This window comes from Sarcophilus harrisii, chromosome 3 (assembly GCF_902635505.1).
Source record: "Sarcophilus harrisii chromosome 3, mSarHar1.11, whole genome shotgun sequence".
NCBI classification, from domain to species: domain Eukaryota; kingdom Metazoa; phylum Chordata; class Mammalia; order Dasyuromorphia; family Dasyuridae; genus Sarcophilus; species Sarcophilus harrisii.
Window position 1 is genome coordinate 201,977,373 of NC_045428.1, and position 16,743 is coordinate 201,994,115.

A 16,743-nucleotide genomic window follows, 5' to 3' on the forward strand; every position below is an offset into this window, starting at 1 on the left:
TTTTTTTTTCCCAACTTCTCTAGTCTTGTTAAGCTTTACTTCCCTTCACATATATTGTGTTCTTGACGTAACACTATCCTTCTCTTTTCCTTTCAACTCAGTTGCTTTTCACTGACTCTCCCTTCTGCTGGTAATGCTTCTAGCTTTCTTTAAGATTGAGTTAAAATTTCCTAGAGGTCTTTCCTGGTCCCTCCCTACTCCACTCACTGCTGTTGCCTTTCCTCTCTGATTATCCTTATTTATAATGTTTATGTCTTGTATATACATAGCTGTTTGCAGATTGTCTTCCCCATTAGAAAATGAACTCTGAGGTTAACAGACCATGTGTTTGCATTTTTTTTAAAGCACAGTGCCTAGCCCATATAAGTACTTAATAAATTCTTGTTGACTGACAATTATTTAGGTTGCTTCCATTTCTTAAAAAGTATAATTAATGCTTTTATATATGTAATATATACACATATATTTAATTGAGATCTCCTTTTTTCTGAATACATTCCCAGAAATGCGATCAAAAGTAGGTTTTTTGTGACTTGTTGTAAACTTTCAGATTGCCCTCCAAAAAGGTTATGTCAGAGTATAAATTGACCAGCAATGTATACATACACCTCTTTTCCCACTATCTCATGAATAAGGTATAATGATTTCTTTTGCTTTCTGAAATGATTTTTATTTTGAAACCACTTCATATGAGATCAATGAGATTGTCTCCCCTACCTAATTTCTTTCTACACTAATAAGGATTTGTCATTGATTAAATTCCACATATATTTTGTTCCTTTCTGTCATGAAAAGCTATGAGTAAAAGTTGTATTCAACACTTCTAAACTTACTAGACTATAATCTATAGTTCAGACTTCCTAATTTTCAGTTAGGCAGAATAAGTTCATTTGTGCTTACATTCGATTCCCATTACTCATTCAAGATAACAAATATTCTTTTATTCCTCATTATAGATGGAATGGGAAATAGTTTTTAACTAAAGTTAGATGACTTCCCCAGAACTGTATTGCAAATTGCTAAGAGACAAGCAAGATGAGAACTCACTGTCCCAAAGTTTCTATCCTGCCAGCCCACTGAGTCATGTTTCCTCCCTTGAAGATTCATAGCAGAGATCAAAGTCAGTACATTTTTCATATTGCATCACATAGCATTGCTCTAAGTCATGTAGTCTTCCCCCCAAATTGGTTTATTGAATCTGGCTCCTAATGTTAATAGAGAACTTCAATAAACAAAGCTGTCAAAGTAGTTTTGTCAGAACACCTAGATAATAATGTGAAAGGTGATATATAGGCAGTAAATAGTCTTTCAGGGTCAAAAGATATGATCAGAGTACAAAACTAGTCTCCAGAAACCCTGAATCATAAGCTCAGTAAATGTACTAAGGATGTAGCAAGAAGATATTTTAATTTTTATTTTTTCAATCATCCCAATAATTAAATGGAAATTTCTTTAGCATTTTTCAAGGACTATATTCAGTTGAAAGTGAATAAGATGATACAGAAGTAGCTAAATATTTATTTCTACAGGTCTGGGCATGATTATTGTGATATTATTGCAAGGTTAAAAAAATAAAGGTGGAATGGACCATTTTTCTCTGAAAGATTTTTTCAATTTAGGTCTCCCTAATGGGAATTTTTAGTAAGGAACCAGTCAGCAGTAATCATTCAGTTGGCCTCTCTCTCATCTAAAAGCACTTCTTTCAGAGGAAATGTTTTTCATTCTGCTATGTCTTTTCCTTCCCTCAGGAGGTATTATTTCTAATTCATAGAATAAACCATTCTGAATTATGCTTTCATAAGAAATGAGTACAATAGGAACCTTGGATAAATTATCAAAGAGACTTTGTATTTCTACTGTTTTTGTAAGAGATGCAATCAGTTGTACTTACTTTAAGGCCTGGGATAGACAGATGCTTATGCAAAATGCATGGAATTAAAGAGTTGAAAACATGTGGAAAAATCATATTAGAAAGTCAGCAATGAGTCCCTACATCTCATGAATTGCATTCTTCTAGGCAATATTAGTATTCTCCATTAACCACCAGGAAAGATTTATGTTTCCTTTTATTTTTAAAATATTCTGGCAGACTTTTAGACCACAATCTTATTAGTATGTTTCTCTTGATGAATGTATATATAAGGTTTTACTGTCATCAAAGTATTCTACTTAGGGAAATCTAATATACTTGGTGGTTGGCAGGTATAACTTGAGGATATAAGGAGGTTATTTATGTAAAAATATAAAGCAAAATAACTTCATTCAAAACATAGAGTAAAGGATTAAAAAGTCTCTAATTAAGAACAACCTTAATTTTTAATCAACCTAATTACCATATCTGTCTAAGCCAATTATCTCAGATGGTTAGAGTGTTAATGAGGAAAGGGTTGTGTGTTGGATCTCTATGTAGACCACTTAGTATAGAAAAGTTCTGTCATGCCCTCCTTCGCTGTAATCAACCATTTTGCACGAGTAATCTTAGTCACAAAGAGATCCTGAAAAAAGTGGCTACTTTCCCAAGAGCCTCATATAAATCTCTCTGTAACTTAGCCCTTCTTGTTCCATTCAATCACCACTTCTCCATAAGACCTTCCACCATCATTAAGAAGAAGGTGGAGTCCAGCAGTCCAACAAACAGAAATGAACACCTTGGCAAATGCTCTGTCCAAGACAACATCAGAAATTCTATTGTAAATTCTGAGAAAGACTGATTATATAAATGTTCTATTTATAAAGCTCTTCAGAGAGCATATCTTTGGATCATTCTATCTTGTATTAGTTTCCACTTCTAGAATATCCATTCTCTCTATTTAGGCATTACACTCTTAGGTAGTGTAGTGAACAAAGTGTTGGACTTAGAATCAGGAGGACTTGGTTTAGGTTCATGTACTTACTAGCTGTGTGAACCTGGATAAGACACTTAATCTCTTTGTGCCTCAGTTGTTTATATGTAAAAAATGAAGGATTGAATTTGATGGACTCTAAGATTCTTTCCAGCTCTGCATCTGTGATGCAATGATGCTATGTAGCATCATGTTTGTTTTATCTCTTCTTGAATCTAAAGGTCTACTCCTTAGGGAGAAACCCAGTTTCTCCATTTCTCTCACTTAATTAGTAAAGATTAATTAGACACTTGTATGTTCCAGGCACTGTGCAAGGTTCTGAAGATATAAAGGTAAAAATTAAATAGTTGTGATTTGTAGGAGCTTTCATTCTGGGGAGAGGGAGGAGACACAAGCAGTTAAATAAATCAGGAAAGACCCATATGTAAAAGTTGCGTGCTAAGATTGCGCTTAGGAGAAGAGTGTACGTTATAGACATGTGAAGAGCAAGGAGATATCAAAAGCAGGTATAACAAGCAAGCCTGATAGTCTGGACCTTAGAGTATATGAAGGATAGTTATATGTAACAAATTTGGAAAAACTCATCTTATAGTCCATTGTGTTCTTTGGAATTCACGTTCTTACACAAACTCACCTATAATATCTTCAAATTTGGGAGCCAATATTTCTTCCACATTCTTTCTTTTTAATCAAAAATTTACATATCTACCAACCTCTTCATTGATAGCTGCTCCTCCATTTGTTAGACATACTCTTTACTTTTTTTTTTCTTATACCTGAAATATCATTCTTCTCTCACCCAATCTATTGAATTCTTGACCATCCTTTACAAAATTGGCAAATGCCACCTACTATGTGAAAGTTTCCCCAGTAATAATATTGGTAATAACAGTTTACCTTTATAAAGCATAATGTTTTATTTATGTTTTCTCCTTTGAGTTTAATAAAAAAAAAAAAACAACCCTATGGGTAGGTGCTATTATTATCCCCACTTTACTGAAAGGAAACTAAACCTTTTCCCCCCTTCCTCATTATCATTCTGAAATCATTCCTCTATCACCATTCTTCAATGATCTCATAAAATCTTTTCATATCTATGACCTTTTTGCTCTCTATAGATCTTAAGGATATTCTTGTAACTTTTTCAGTGATTTCACTATCTGGAAAATGGTCTTTTCTCCAGGATGGTCCAGATTTAGTGAGTAACCTAAGGCAATAAACTATTAGCATTGGTGCCCCAGGGCAGAAGTTCTGGGAGTGAAAGGGTGAAGTCCTCCTATTGTTGTTATTTTTCTTTGCTAGCTTCTGCTGGTTTTGAACTGGTAATCCTGATATTATTCTTAAAAGCCAATATCAAACTTTAGAATTCATTTTTAATCTTCTGTACATGTCTTTAAAAATATTGATGAACTTCTGTCCTTCCCCAATGACATCTCTAAATACTTCCTCCATTTCCTTCTATCAGGGTAATTTCTCTTTACTTCTTCCAAATTTCATACTTTTGAGCTTTGTAAAATTTATATACCTTGTAGAATTTTTAGTCCACAAAGTCTTAGTTATCTATTTTTTCTCTGAATTCTTTGAAATCAGCTTCACAAAATTTGGGGTGCATGTAACACTAGGCTTAGCATCCTGTGATTATACATACTAAGCTGACATTTCCCCCTCAAAAAAGTTCCATTATTTCAGCATTATAACCATTCTTCCTTGTTCATGAGAACCATATCCAGCATAGTTTTCCCTGTTTGTTCCTCTACTTTTTGAAGAATAACATTAAAATGGTGAGCCAACAAATTATTAGTTGCTGTCCTTTTGGCAGAAGTACATGTTATTTTAAGTCTTATGGGATTTCATGGAAGAGATTATTACTTCCTGGAGGGATTGGGTAATTAGAATTTATTGGATTGATAGAAAGGGAAACAACATGAAAAGGATAAAGGGAAAAGAAAGAAAGGCATGGGGAGAAGAGGAAGAAAATAGGGAAGGGAAGAGGAGGGGAGTAAGAAAGAGAAGTGGAAGGAAGGAGAGGGGGAAGGAGATGTTATAAGGTGGAATCAACTGATTGTATTTGTGAAATGAGAGAGAGTGAAGTCAATGATAGCCCAAAGGTTTTGAACATGAGATATTGGGTAAATGGAGACAGAAATAGAAAAGTCAGAAGGAAGAATGGATTCAGGTAGGTATAAATTTGGACATATTGATCATAAAGTGCTAGTAGGGCATCATAAATTGAGAGGTTCTGTAGAATGAGAGGTTGATGTGGGAGCTGAGTGTGGACCACAACATAGCATTTTTACTTTTTCTGTTATTGTTTGCTTGCATTTTGTTTTCTTTCCCAGTTTTTTTTCCTTCTTGATCCGATTTTTCTTATGCAGCAAGTTAACTGTGTAAACATGTGTGTGTGTGTGTATACACACACACACACACATATATATGATTTAACATATATTTTAACATATTTAACATGTATTGGACTATCTGCCATCTAGAGGAGAGGATAGGGGGAAGGAGGAGATAATTTGGAACAGAAGACTTTGCAAGGGTCAATGCATATGTTTTGTAAATAAAAAGCTTTAATTAAAAAAAGTGCTGTTGATGAGAGTTTGAAGCTCAAAAGAAAGAGCAGAACTTTAGGAATCAGACTGTATAGTCTTGTTAATTAACATTACAAATGAGATTATCAAGTTAGAGAGCATGGAGCAAAAAGAGCACTAGATAAAGATGGGACCTTGGAGTATAACCCACCTTAACACATTTAGGAAGAAGCAAGGTACCAATAGTGAGGAAAGAAGGAGTAGTTTTAGGAGTAGTCAGAAGACTATATAGTGTCTCTGAAGCCAAAGGAAAGGAGAAAATGCCATATGAGGAAGAAGTCAACATAGTTATAAGCTGCAAAGAGTTCAAGGATATTCAGAATTGATGATTAGGAAATCATTTGACATTTATCACTGCTGCTTTTTGGAATTTATCAAGTATTTTGTGTTTATTAACAAACATTGATTGGTAGAGTAGATGGGATATGAATGAGAGCCTGGCCAGGGTTTCTTAAACTTTTTCCATTTGTAATCTCTTTCCAGATGAGAATTTTTTTGCATAATCCTGGATATATAGGTATATATAATAAGTATACAAATCAAGCATTTACTAAAAATAAATCATAATTTTGTGACCCTCATATTCAGTTATGAGACCTTACTCGGGATCTCAACTCACAGTTGAAGAAGCTTTTTTTTTCCTGAAGTTTGGCATTGTTTCATTTTATCTAGTATTTTTTTTATTATAGCTTTTTATTTGTAAAACATATGCATGAGTAGTTTTTCAACACTGACCCTTGCAAAACCTTCTGTTCCAATTTTTCCCCTCCTTCCCCTCATCTCCTCCCCTAGATGGCAGGTAGTCCAATACATGTTAAATATGTTAAAATATATGTTAAACACAATATATATATATATATATATATATATATATATACATATATACACATATTTATACAATTATCTTGCTGCACAAGAAAGATCGGCTCTAGAAAGAAGGTTTAAAAAAAAACCTGAGGAGGAAAACAAAAATGCAAACAAACAATAACAGAAAGAGTGGAAATGGTATTTTGTGGTCCACAGTCATTTCCCAGTGTTCTCTCTCTGGGTGTAGCTGATTCTCTTCATTACTGAACAATTGGAACTAGTTTGGATCATCTCATTGTTGAAGAGAACCACATCCATCAGAATTGATCATCATATAGTATTGTTGTTGATGTGTATAATGATCTCCTGGTCCTGCTCATTTCACTCAGCATCAGTTCATGTAAGTCTCTCCAGGCCTCTATGAAATCAGCCTGTTGGTCATTTCTTACAGAACAATAATATTCCATAATATTCATGTACCACAATGTTTTCAGCCATTCTCCAATCGAGGGGCATCCATTCAATTCCCAGTTTCTGGCCACTACAAAAAGGGCTGCCACAAACATTTTTACACATGTGGGTCCCTTTCCCTTCTTTAATATTTCTTTGGGATATAAACCCAGTAGTAACACTGCTGGATCAAAAAGTATGCATAGTTTGATAACTTTTTGAGCATAATTCCAAATTGCTCTCCCGAATGGTTTTATCCATTCACAACTCCACCAACAATGTATCAGTGTTTCAGTTTTCCCACATCCCCTCCAACCTTCATTGTTATCTTTTCCTGTCATCTTAGCCAATCTGAGAGGTATCTCAGAGTTGTCTTTATTTGCATTTCTCTGATTAATAGTGATTTGGAGCACCTTTTCACATGACTAAAAATAGTTTCAATTTCTTCATCTGAAAATTGTCTGTTCATATCCTTTGACCATTTATCGATTGGAGAATGGCTTGATTTCTTATAAATTTGAGTCAATTCTCTATATATTTTGGAAATCAGACCTTTATCAGAACCTTTGACTATAAAAATGTTTCCCTTTTTATTGCTTCCCTTTAGAAGCTTTTCTTAAGACAATAAGGACAATAAGGAATATGTAAGTGGTCTCCAAAGAAGATGAAAAATACTCCTTGAGACAGACCCTTGAGACAGAGACTGTGATATTTTTTCTCCAAATAACAAAGGCTTTCATGCCTGTTAGGTATTATTCAATCAATCAATCAATTAATCAATAAATATCTATTAAACACCTACCATATGCTAACCACTGTGTTAATATGTTTATTGAATAGAATTTAATCCAACTTTCTCATTTTACAAATGAGGAAATTGAGACTCAGAGGGATCAAATTAGAGGCATATCCAGGGCTGGAATCCATATGTGCTGGTTTCTAGTCCACTGCTTTTTCATTCCACCATGCTGGGAAAGCTAAGAATGACACAAAGTTTTACTTTAGGTATGTTGAGTGAGGTAAAGAATCTTTGCTATTCTACACCACAGTGGGAACAGGGCAAGTAACCCTCAAAGATCTAATTGGCCAGATGTGAATTTTTTCTATATATAACACCATGTTTTTCATGTGTTGTATTTTTAAACAAAGTTTGGGTTGGGGGATGGGAGAAGAATTGGAATAATCCTCACTTTCTTTCTCTTTTTCTGGCTTCATTCCTACAAGCTCAATAAACCTTGACTATTAACTATGGCCTTTGATGCTTACCATGAGTTATCTCAAGATGAATTTCTGCTGTCCTTAACTTTTGGCCACTGGATCCTGTTAATATGATTTCTTTTAACTTTGTCCTCTTGTCTTTTGTTCTTCTCTTCTGGCAAGGTTCTATTGCTTGTTTGATTATCTGTGGCTGATTTGGCTTTCCTCTGTTTACATTCTAACTTTCATCCTTCACTTAGTCACTTCCCTCTCATTTCTAGGTAGTCTATCTTTATGATTCCCCCTGCCTCCAAATCCTGGGATTTGTAATTTCAGATGTCCTTTTTTTCAGAAGGAGGATGGGACTTTGTATTCTACATTTTTAAGATATTTGTTGAGGAAGACAAAAGCTAGAAGGTGAAAGAACTATCTGAAATAGTTCATCTGCTTAAAAAGATCAAGGCAAAATCAGAGTCTGTGTAAAGCTACAGTATTTTTTCTCTCTCTGTTCTCTACCTACTCTCTACCTTCTCCATCCCTCTGTCTACCTAACCTCTGACTCTAGGAAGAAAGACAAATTGTTATAATAACTCATGAATTCCTCAGAATTCAGATTAGAGAGCTTTAACTTAAAATTTTTTTAAAAGAGTCCTTGTAGACTTTTATTGTCTTTCACTAGGAAGAACAATGTGAAATAAGCCTCCATCATATCTAAAGTAGGGATGGAGAGGAGAAAGAAGTAAGCTTCACTCACTAGGAAATGCTGAAAAAGAACTAGCTTCTAGAACTAGTCATGAAAAAAAATCTGGTCGGTAACCCTTAGAGTGGAGTAAACAGTAAAGACTACTTTCCCTCAGCCCCCATCTTTTGTTTCTTAAAGCTGTAAAGCATAGTTCTATTTTAAATTGGAGCAATGGCTAAACTAACTCTGACACCCTTAAGGATATAGGATGGTCTGTTTTCCCCTAGAGGATCTTCTCTATTCTCAAAAGCAGGAGGACATGATTAGAACACCTGCAGCCTTAGTCAGGAAAGGACTGAAAACAAGCAATATGGAATCCAATGCGGTGTACACTTTGGATAAGGGAAGCTCAGAGGAGAGGATCACTCAAATGTTTCTTGTTCTTTAGGACCTACAGGCCAGCCTGGGGGGCTATCTCAAGCACTTCTCCAACCTGTTCCTTGGTTTTGGGAGAACTCTCAAAGTAACCAAAGGCACTTATCCAATTAGCCATGATGTCCTTGCCCTCTTCTGAGCTCATGATTTCCTGCTTCATCTTGTACAACTCTCTCTGGGTATGGTCATCCTGCCTCAGATCCTTCTTATCTCCCACAAGTTTTCAGGGCACTTTGGGATAGAAGTGCTTTACTTCTGGTGTCCGTTTCTCAAGGATCTTCTCAAGGCTGTCTGGGCTATCATTGGAGAAGCACATGAAGATATTTTCAGGGTCCAGAGTTTGTCAGTCTTTCTGCTAGGCTGTGTCCCATGGTATCGGTTCTACCTGCTTGCCTCCTCTTCATTGTCAATGATAGAGCCTTGCTAAAGACAACAAGGAGGCAGGTTTTCCCACAGGCACCATCCCCCACAATCCACCAGCTTTTTTCAAATCCACAGTCATGGCTGGAACTCCAGTTTAGCTTGAACTTGGTAGTTACTGTACCCCTCCAGGGGTGGGGACCAACTCGCCCTCTTTCAGCGATGCCTTGGGGATAAATAAAGGAGGAGGCAAATCTATGAGATAAAAAGAATTGGATGAAATAATATTACAAAACAGCAAGTTGGCTTTGTGCCTCTATAGAGTGAACAGTAAGCCTTGTGTTAGTCTTGCAAGATTCAAGTTGAGTAGAACAATTACATAATCAAAAACAGCTAAAAGTAAATAGAAACTGGTAAATACAAGTTATGCTATTTAGGACAAATCAAATTCATTTGATCAATCATATGATTTCATAGATTCTATTTCCTTTAAATAATTTATGTTTTTCTTCATCATGTTTTCTTATTTTGGTACTGTAAAATATTGGGAAGATAATGAGCATGGGAAGAAAGGAATTGTCCCTCCTTTAGTAAAATAATCGTGACTTTTGTTTTATTTTGGAAAAAAAAAAGAAATGAAATATGTTGAGGGTTCCAGTTACAAGATACATATCTGACCAACTATATATATGATCAGTGAATGCTTACATGACTTTGTTAGGACTGTTTTATTTGGAGTCTTGCTTGATGTTGTCTCCCCTCTTTTCTTTCTATCCAACAGGTCCAGTCATTGACCATCTAAGATTTAATCTAAACTTATTTACATGCTTTCTTCCACATGCTACTTGAGGCTTGTTTATTAGTATTATTAGATGCTGCTCAGTGGGCTGGATTGTGTGTATATAAAGAACTAAAGTGATAAGATACTAAGTATTTCCCAGTGTTTCCACCTTAATGATTGAGAAATTACTACAAATCAGAGTATAAAAAGGGAAGAAAGAGTCTTCTTAACTGCATGATATGTATAAGGTCTAAATTTCAGAAAGACAAAGACAATTAGGTGAAATTATTTTCCCATTGTAGAAATACTGACTCATAATTATAATGACAATTATAATTACAGTTATTGTTATTAGAATCAATATTTGATTATATTATCATGAGATTTCAAATGTGATTTATTTCGCTGTCAGGTTGTTTTTCAGCTAGAAGTACTGACATAATTATGATAAGAATTAGTGTTTGACTAAATTATGAGATTTTAAATATGAATTATTTAGATCAGATTTTTTTAATTCAGTGAATATTATTATTTTGTATTATTAACTCATAGGAAAAAAGTGGAAGATGAGTCTTAACCTGAGTATTGGTAAAGTGATACATATAGGCGCATATAGACATCATATAAACGCTAATATTGTTGTTATTTATTGCCAGGCACTGTGCTCAGTCTCTTACAACAGTTATCTCATTTGATGTTCATTATAATAGCCTTGCTGGGTAGGTGCTCTTTTACCTCCATTTTACAGTTGAGGAAACTGAAGAGAACACAGATTAAGTGACTTGTCTGGAATCACACAGCTAGTAAGGGTCTGAGGCTGGATTTGAATTCAGATCTTTCTGACTCCAGGATTAGCATTCTATCTGTATCACCAAAATGCCTCATTTGTAAAAAACTACACAGGGCCATAATAATTAGAGAACTGGTCTCAGAGTCAGGATTAGCACTCTATCTACTGTGTCACCAAACTGCCTCATTTGTAAAAAACTATATAGGGTCATAATAGTTGGAGACCTGGTTTCAGAGTCAGGATGGGATCTGAACATAATTTCAAATCTCACCTTTGACACATACTAGCTGTAAAATTTTGGCAAGTTACTTAAACTATCATTTGTCCAGAAAAATCTCTAAGACTGTTCGTTGCAGAGGAGATAGAATTTACATTGGTGGAGGCAGTTTTGCCTGGGAAATAACAAGTTGAGTCTTTAAAAAAATATGTCCCTTATTGCCTCTTTCACCCAATCCCTACTTTATGTACTATTCTCTATATCTCTACCTTTTCTACATCTAATCTTGGCTGTCCATGTAGAGAATAATCTAAATCATATGTATTAAAAGAAGGACTCAAAGTTGTTAGTGAAAGTTAAGGTAAGGGACAAGAGGGTGATTGTACTCTGAGAGGATGCTAATTCACTGCCTTACTGTAGCCAGAGACCAAAGGAGTTGATATAATAAACAATAAAAAGTTACTGTAACCTGAATATGGTTGTATTTGTCAAGTTATTCCAGTTGTGTCTCATTTTTTGTGGTCCCATTTGGGGCTTTCTTGGCAAACATATTAGAGCAATTTCCATGATAAGTTAAGAAAACTGAGGAAAACCAGTTTGAGTGACTTACCTATGGTCACACAGCTAGTAAGTGGCTGGGGTCCTATTTGAACTCAGAAAGATGAATCCTCCTAACTACATGCTCCATTCTGTATCCACTGTGCCACTTAACTGCCTCCATATAAATACTATTATAATTATGATATCATAATGTACAACATAATACACAATAACAATATAAACACGAATTATTACTATTCAGAAAAACAGCAGGCTAGAAATACATGTTTATTAATAATGATTAATAATAATCAAATTAATAATATCAACTAAAATGTTTTGTAAATTTAAAAGTTTTTAACTGGTATCTGACTCCTTTTCAGAATACTTTTCTTTTGATGAGTTTTGGAGGTATGCATCTGAATCAGTTTCAAACTGAACAGCAATAGGACCTAGAATGGAATGAGATTCTTAAACGTTCAGGAAAAAATAGCAATAATCTCTTATACTTTGTAGATGGTACTACTGAGAAGAGGATTTCTGAACACACACACACACACACACACACACACACACACACACTCATTAGAACTCTTCAGAAGACCTTAGGAATTCCCCAGCGTGAAGATCTTCAAAGGCTGGATGACCACTTATCAAGGGGAAATTCTTGCTTTAGGAATGGATTTATGTCTTCTGAGATGCCTTCTAGTTTTAGAATTCTGTGGGTTCTGTTGACCCATAATCAGTAGGACATATGCTTTGAGTTTTCTAGTAATAGTGACATTTACAGAAACATCTATACTCTCTAAATTGGTCCCCATTGTAATCAGGATTCAACTTTGAAGGGGCATCTGGAATAGATTGGGATGCATTCTGTGGCCCACATGGAGATATAGCTTGGGTCCTTGACCTCATTGGTATTATGTACTAATCAATTGAGCTAAGTAGTCACAGACTATAAACATCAGAGCCATTCTCTCTTCATTAATCTTGTCATGCAAATCTATGAATCATCCCTCCATATTGCATTTAGAATTCTCTCTACAGCTCAGTACCCTTGCCAACTGCCCCTCTTGCATCACCAGTTAGTCAATGTGCATTTCTTAGGATTCAACATCACTGAGAGACAAGATTACAAGGAGACATGTAATCTAATTTCCAACAGAATAAAGAGAAAATAAGTGAGATCTGGACAAATATTAGTCTGTGACAGGAATGTTTCTTTGCATTCTTTCTATCACTGCTTCATTGTTAACAGTGCTAGAATAAACACATGGCTCTATTTAAATGCGTGTAATGTGTGCTGTTTTCTTTCACTTGTGTAGACTTTTATAATAAATATTAGTGTCTTGTATCCTTAGTACTTACGTTGGTATCCCCTTGGCAAAGATAGCCCCAAAGAGGATTGATGTTGATACCAATTTGATGAAGCACAATATAGATTTGGAGGTAACTTTGAAAACAGCAACAATATTATGTTTTTTTTTTTAATAAAAGATTATTGAATAGGCAATAGTCAGTGATGGATAAGAAAGATTTATGGAGATATATTTCTCTACAGTAATGAACAGTTTGCCCTACCTTAAGGTAAGGAAAGACAAATTTATGTTGCTCTCTTGGTAATATGTTTCTTATATTATTATTTTTTAGCATAGAGGTTCCTAGCCTATTTCTAAGAATTATCACACTATTCAGAGAGGAAAATGTTTTCTTATAGAGTTTTACAGTATGTAATTTGGAGCACAGGGTATATATAGAGAGGGAGAAGGAGAGGGAGAGGAAGAAAATAATAAATGCATAAATATTCAAGACTCATGGACTTGTAGGTCTGTGGAAATAAGTAGATATGAATCAGATCTTTGGTTACCTCATCTATAAAATGAGGGACTTGGACCAGAGTATCTTTAACATTAATTCTCAAATCCTATGAAATGAAAAGAATGAGCGAAATTTGTAAATGGCTGTGCTCTAAGTTGTCACTCATATTAATCCCCCACTAAATATTTGGTGGTTGATGAAAAGAACAAAGTCTTCTCCTGAAGGAATACAAATCTCAATATGTTCATTTATAATAATTTAAAAAAAATAGAGGTGTTAAGATCGTGTATTTTAAGATCAGCACGAGACAGGAATTCAGGTTAGGGGAAAATCGTCAGTCTTTATTCTCAGTGAAGAAGGATCGGAGGTGAAAGAGAATCGGCAATAGCAATGTGTGCAGCTGAGTCAAGAAGCTAGCTCGACCAGCAGCCACACAACCAGCAGCTCGGAGTCTCGAACCCAGCCCAATCTCTCCCCTCTTGTCTTCCTCCCTCTCTCTCTGCCTCCACCCACCAAAATCTTCATTTCCTATACAACACATCAGGACTTGCACAGAGAGTGGGCAGGGACCATTCTTTATCCAATCATGTATATTAATAGAGTATAGCCCAATTACTATCTAGCCTCATGTACTTGGGACCTCAGTGCATCAGCTCAAACCTCAGCCCATTACATAGAGGCTTGTAGAGTATTTCTAGTGTCATCATTTTATTTTTAAGTCAATCGGTCAGGCAACAAGTATTTATTAAGTAACTACTTTGTAGCTGACTGTGGTTTAAAACATGCTTTACTTATCTCTTGTTTTCTTCAAAATCTCTGTACAAAATCAGTAGTCCTTAATTTTATAAAGGAGGAAACAGGATCATAGAGTTGTTACTTAATAGTTACATAGTCAATAAGTTGTAGAGCTGGGTCTTCAGACTTTGGATCTGGTGTTTTTTTTTTTTTTTTAACTAAAGAAAATAAGTACTTTTTTTTTGAACAAAGGAAAAGCAAGAATGAAAAAAGAGGATAATAATAATAATAATAATAACTAACCTTTCTATAACACTTACTGTGAGCCAGGCACTGTTCTAAGTAAGTACTTTATAAATGTTTAATTTAAAGTTTTTTTTAACTAAAGAAAACATGGGTTTCTTTTTGGACAAAGGAAAAGCAAGAGTAAGAGAGAGGATCATAATAATAACTAACATTTCTATAACATTTAATGTGTGCCAGGCATTGTGCTAAACTCTATAATTGTTATCTCATTTGATCCTTGAAGGTAGGTGCTCTTATTATCCCCATTTTATAAATGAAGAAACTGAGGTAAACAGAGGTTATGTGTTTTGCCTAGGGTTAGAGGGCTACTAAATATTTGAGATTGGATGTGAATTCAGCTTTTCCTGACTCCAGACCCAGCACTATATCCACTGCAATATTTAGCTGAGGAGGACCTACATATAAAAAAGACATAATTTAAAAGCAAACAGTATCGTTTAACTTTTATAAAAGAAATAAAAGGAGAAATTGGTTATAGTCAGCTTATTATTTATTTATTTATTTTTGAGTATGGGTGGCACAGTAGATAGAATGCCGGGCCTGAAGTCAAGAAGACCTGAGTTGAAATCTGACCTCAGACACTATCTGTATGACCCTGAGAAATTAACCTTATTTGCCTCAGTTTCCCATTTGTAAAGTGAACTAGAGAAGTTTTTTTTCAGTATTTTCAGTATTTTGCTATGAACATCTCAAATAGGGTCATGAAGAATAAGACATGATGGAAAATGAATGGGCAAAGACAACAGCAACAATATCCCTTATTATTTTTATTTCCCCATATTAATTACATATTATTGTGTAGATTGAAAAATAAATATGAAAGCTGTTCATTTCTGTGACCTTTCATATGTTAATGTAAGTTGATGTTTGTTCTTAGTGTACCAGGATTGTGTCTGTAACCATATAGAAAACTTTACATGTAAGAAGAGACTCACAAATATTTGTTAATAATCATTGACTTCTAATTTTTTAAAAGTATTGTTTATGTGATCTGTTTCCCTTAAAGTTCTTATTTTTGAATTTCTTTTTTTATCCTTGTGCATTATTTTAGTTTTTATCCTTGTGCATTATTTTAGTTTTTATAATTATCTTTTTTTAAAAAGGTTAAGAACATCCTTAATCATTTGTATAATTTTCATAAACTCCATGGCTAAATAGAAGATTTGTTTTAAAATTGTGCATTACTAAAACAGATGTTTTTGTTGTACTTTTGGTGGAAAGAATTTGTAAACTGAATCAAATCTAATAATGCTTGTCAAAAATGATTTTATTTGAGTAGAAGAGAAGGGATGACGGTTTGCTTCCTCTAGTGAATGGATTTTGCATTTTGGCTTTGACTATGCTTCTGTCAAGTGGGTCTTAGAAACATTGCTAACAGTAAGGCTAGTGAAGGTGATGGAATTCCAGCAGAACTATTTGAAATCTTAAAAGATGATTCTGTTAAAGTGCTACACTCAATATGCCAGCAAATTTGGAAAACTCATCAGTGGTCACTGGATTAGAAAAAGTCAGAGTTTATGTCCCAATTCTAGAGGGGCAATGCCAAAGAATGTCCAAATTATTGAACAATTACTCTCATTTCACATGCCAGCAAAGTTATGTTTAGGATTTTGCAATCTGGGCCTTAGCAATATATGAATTGAGTTTTAATAGAAGTGGAAAAGGGGGCTGAAGAGATTATAGATTGCTCCTTTTTTCTTCTTCCTATATCCTCTTTCTTAACTTCTGACTTCCAATTCCTAGACTAGTATCCCAATCATATTATTTAGGATGACAAATATATAAGCACAGGGTAGCTAGTTGATGCAGTAGACAGAGCACTGGGCTTGGAATCTGAAAGACTTATTTTCTTGAGTTCAAATTTGGCCTTGGAGACTTCTACCTGTGTAATCTTAGGTAAGTCACATAACCCAGTTTGACTCAGTTCCTCATCTGTAAAATGAGCTGGAGAAGGAAATAGAAAACCGTTCCAGTATCTTTGCCAAGAAAACCTCAAAACAGGATCACTAAGGTATGTGAATAATATGGAATATTATTGTTCGGTAAGAAACGACCAACAGGATGATTTCAGAAAGGCCTGGAGAGACTTACACGAACTGATGCTGAGTGAAATGAGCAGGACCAAGAGATCATTGTATACTTCAACAACAATACTATATGATGATCAATTCTGATGGACGTGGCCATC

At 34.8% G+C, this 16,743-nt stretch overlaps 1 protein-coding gene and 1 long non-coding RNA gene across 2 annotated transcripts in view; one reads left to right on the plus strand and one right to left on the minus strand.

Annotated features, from left to right (window-relative positions):
- The window catches only part of ARHGAP6 (Rho GTPase activating protein 6), a 580,691-nt gene that overhangs the window by 9,730 nt on the left and 554,218 nt on the right, over positions 1-16,743 (plus strand). The gene's annotated exons all lie outside the window — the stretch shown is intronic.
- Positions 7,421-8,270, minus strand: LOC116422308. Its single transcript, XR_004232897.1, has 2 exons — positions 7,961-8,270; positions 7,421-7,671 (listed from the first exon to the last, which is right to left on the minus strand). It is a non-coding gene; the product is annotated as an uncharacterized LOC116422308 (long non-coding RNA).